Genomic DNA, 3,644 nt, shown 5'->3' on the forward strand with positions numbered 1-3,644 from the left:
AGTGAAACTACAATGTTATCGACTTCTGATACAGGAATGTCTACTCTTGAAAATTCAAAAAGTACTCCAAGAATATCAAGAATGTGCCACGTGAGTGGGGAGAAATGGCAACCCAAGAGCTTATTTTAATAGTGACTTTCTTTGAGAGAAAAGGGAAAAGAAGTTTCAGTGAATTTAGCATATGGAGGACCTCCAAATGCTTCGGTTGAGACAGTAATTCGCCTTTTGATCTATCAATAATTGTTATTGCACTCAGTTCAATTGCCAGAGGCATGTTACGATTGAACAAAGACCCTACCATTTCGCTTGCCCTCTTACGAACAGTGGATTCGAAAGACATAAATACCTTCTCAACACACACTTGGGCACATCTCTTCACGCCTCTTAACAAATTCATCTGAAGCCTGTACCAATCAGCACATGCATGCAAGAAGTCAAAACAACATTAATTGGAAATGTAGTAAAAGGAAAAACAAGCATTCATAGCTTAAAACTAGCAATGCCAGGCTTATGTTAGGATGCATTTGGAGAAACTATATCACACAGCAAGATGTGATTCCTTACAGAATCAGAAAAAATAAAACTAGTATGGATACCAGATAACAATCAGGAATATGAATTCACTATGAGACAATGCCTTACTTAAATGATAGACCAAAGTCGTAGTCAGTGGACTGAAAAATGCATTTGAGAGAATCCTTAAAAACAGAATGGCCAAAGCTTTCCGCCAGCACAACCAACCCCCCACTCCTTTCAACTGCAACTTTAAGTTCTGCAACACCTACCTGAAAGTACCAATACCCACATTCATTGAGAATTACTAAATATAAATTTTGTTCTTTGAAAGTATAGATAAACATTTAAAAGGAATCTTTCCAAAAAAAAAAACATCAAATAAGAGTATATCATGTAAAGATATAGATGCACAAATTCAACTAAGAGGTGCATTTAAGAAAAAAAAAAATCAGCTTGGGTATTTCTTGGGTGTTTCCTTGGATTTCCTTACTTAGAACTCGTAATATTACAAAGCTCACTTGCATCCAGTCAACTATTAGTGAAAGAGAAAGCATCAAATTCAGCCAACTTAATAACTAATGAATAGCCAACTGTTGTTGAAGAGAAACACTAAGGAAATCTCCAATTGAAGATGAGCCCCAGCCAACAACTTTTGGTCAAAATAGAACTACTGAGCATACACACTCAAGAGAGAAAGAAAAGCAGAGAATGCATTGGTTCCTTACCTCTAGCTCAAACATCAACCTCTAAAGCTATATCGGTGAACAACTCCTGCAACAAGTTGAGTCACTGAGATTGAGATGCTAGTGCCTGCAAAGACAAAACAGATCAAACATGTCAATTTTCATTCCAGAAGAATATGCCCAAGCCAGAATCAACCATGGCATCATCTAAAAACCATAAAGATTCACCAATAGACAACAAAATCCTAACCACTTCAATTCATAAAAAGTGGTTTGGGTATGTGGAAAATATCCACTATGGAAATGAAAACCATAGGTAGATGCAAATTCTTACGTTTGGGCCCATGTAAATACTTGGAATTGGTTTCCTGTTGGAATCCATTTCCACCCTTTCATTATAGATCCACAAATGCCCTCTCTATCTCCTTGGAGAAAGTTCTAAAACGATAAAAATGAAAAGGATATTTCAGTGGAGTCACTATGCAATACAAGTTTGAAAAGTGCCAAATAGAACATCTTATGTGACAGGTGAAACTTAAATAATGCACAAATGTGCCACGGTGACCAATGTTACTTTAGTAACTATTATAACAGAAATGGCATAGTCAATTGTGCTTCCAACCATATATTAACTTTATTTTTAAAATCTTCAACCTCCATCAGTTTAGTTAATCAATGCTTCTGAATTTAAATGATGAAAGAATAAATGCTAACAACTTCAAAGTTCTTACATAAGGTAGGGATTATCAGCCAATACTCAGAGTTTCTTACAAGCAATTCACAAATCAATTAGAGACCAATAGCTATCTTTGAATTCAAATACTGCAGACAAGAGAATTTGATAATTTCTGTATTAAGAAAGGACAGTAGAAAATAAAGATTTGACCGCATGATGGGTTCCTTTTTTTCTGTGTTTGGCCACAAAAAAAAAAAAAAAAAACTAAAAAACTAAAAAAAAAAAAAAAAACTAAAACTAAAACAAAAACAAGACAAAAAAAAACAAAAAAAAAATGAAAAAAAAAAACAAAAAACAAAAAATAAAAAACAAAAACCGGATTAAACTGGTGTTACCTGATACTGAGCTATAACCTTTTCCTGAGAATCTACATACATATGAACCTGTAGAAAGCAAGCAACAAGAAATATTCTACATAAATGCATTTGTACATCATTGCTCTTTAGTTTCGTATGAAAAAAAAAAACCTGACCTTTCTCAGGAAATCTGTCATCTCTGGCTTGCGTTGATGGAGAAAATAACCTTGAAATACATAATTTAGTTAATAGGAAAGATCAAATTGTAGACCGGCAATGATCAAATTGTAATTACATTCCCAGTATTTATGATGCAGAAACATTTGTAAAGATCAAATTGTAGATGAAATGATGCAGCAACTAGAGATATACATATGCAACTCGAGGAAGTCCATCGATCAGATAGCTATGATTGTTCAACAGAGTAGATTTCTGATCTGTTGAACATTAACATTGGGATCCACTAGATGAATGATCTGTATCATCATCATTAATGCAAAATATCCCCATCTATACAGACTATTGGCCTCGAATGAAAATTCTATTAATTCAGTCGAAGTTGGTATAAAAGCTTAGAAATTACTTACAAATTGCACATGTGGCATATAATTGTAAATTTGTAATAGAAGTTTTGTCATTTGATACAATAACTTCTAAGTCAAAATATGTAACAAAGATGTACTAAGAAAGGTGAATTAAGTCCCAGATGGGCTAAAGAAAAAGCAGGAATTAGAGGGTCCTAGTGCACATGTGGCAATGCCTTCCTGTCTTCCCAAATCTTTACCTGTTGCAAACCAATAAATCAAGATGATACTTGAAGGTTCCAAATCATATAGAATATGTCAAAAATGGCAAGACATAAACCCATTCAAACTAGTTTTTACCAGTAACGTTATTAACAGTTGGCTAAACAATTATTAACTGGCTGTTTAACTAGTTTTAACTGGCAGTTTATAAATTGAATTATATGTAAGATTACAAAGATTGCGACGGTCAAAACCAGTTTGAATTGGTTATGATCACTTACATCCACTGTTTGTTGTTTGGTCCAGTTTTTAAGACAACCAACTACTTTTTTTTTAATGTCAACGTCAGTCTCAATCAACATGAATTGGAAGTAAAAGTAGTCTGGATCAGGGATATGATTGCTATACATATACAGATAAAACTACCACTCAAATGTACCCAAAACAGGGGCAAGTATCAACTATCCTCCACCTGTCTAAGCTCCATCAACAATAGGGCCAACCACCCAAGATTTGGACAATCTCTAGATTGCCAAATATGACTGTCATATGTATAGTCAATGAGTGATGACACTTAAAACTAGAATATGTAGCAAGAGAAAAACCATAAGATGAATGGAACTCACCTTGCTCTTGGTGAAACCCAACGAGCAACCTACTTCCTAAT

General features: G+C 34.3%; 1 long non-coding RNA gene across 3 annotated transcripts; it reads right to left on the reverse strand.

Moving 5' to 3' along the window:
- Positions 1 to 290: 290 nt before the first annotated feature.
- On the reverse strand, positions 291 to 3,082 carry LOC131256228 (uncharacterized). Of its 3 annotated transcripts, XR_009176679.1 has the most exons (5): positions 2,408 to 3,082; positions 2,271 to 2,318; positions 1,242 to 1,326; positions 643 to 785; positions 291 to 404 (listed from the first exon to the last, which is right to left on the reverse strand). It is a non-coding gene; the product is annotated as an uncharacterized LOC131256228 (long non-coding RNA). The 3 variants fall into 3 exon arrangements; XR_009176680.1 differs by lacking the exons at positions 1,242 to 1,326; positions 2,271 to 2,318 and adding an exon at positions 1,035 to 1,199 and having other exon boundaries at positions 2,367 to 3,082; XR_009176678.1 differs by lacking the exons at positions 1,242 to 1,326; positions 2,271 to 2,318 and adding an exon at positions 1,007 to 1,199 and having other exon boundaries at positions 2,367 to 3,082.
- Positions 3,083 to 3,644: the final 562 nt, after the last annotated feature.

This window comes from Magnolia sinica, chromosome 9, assembly GCF_029962835.1.
Source record: "Magnolia sinica isolate HGM2019 chromosome 9, MsV1, whole genome shotgun sequence".
NCBI lineage: Eukaryota > Viridiplantae > Streptophyta > Magnoliopsida > Magnoliales > Magnoliaceae > Magnolia > Magnolia sinica.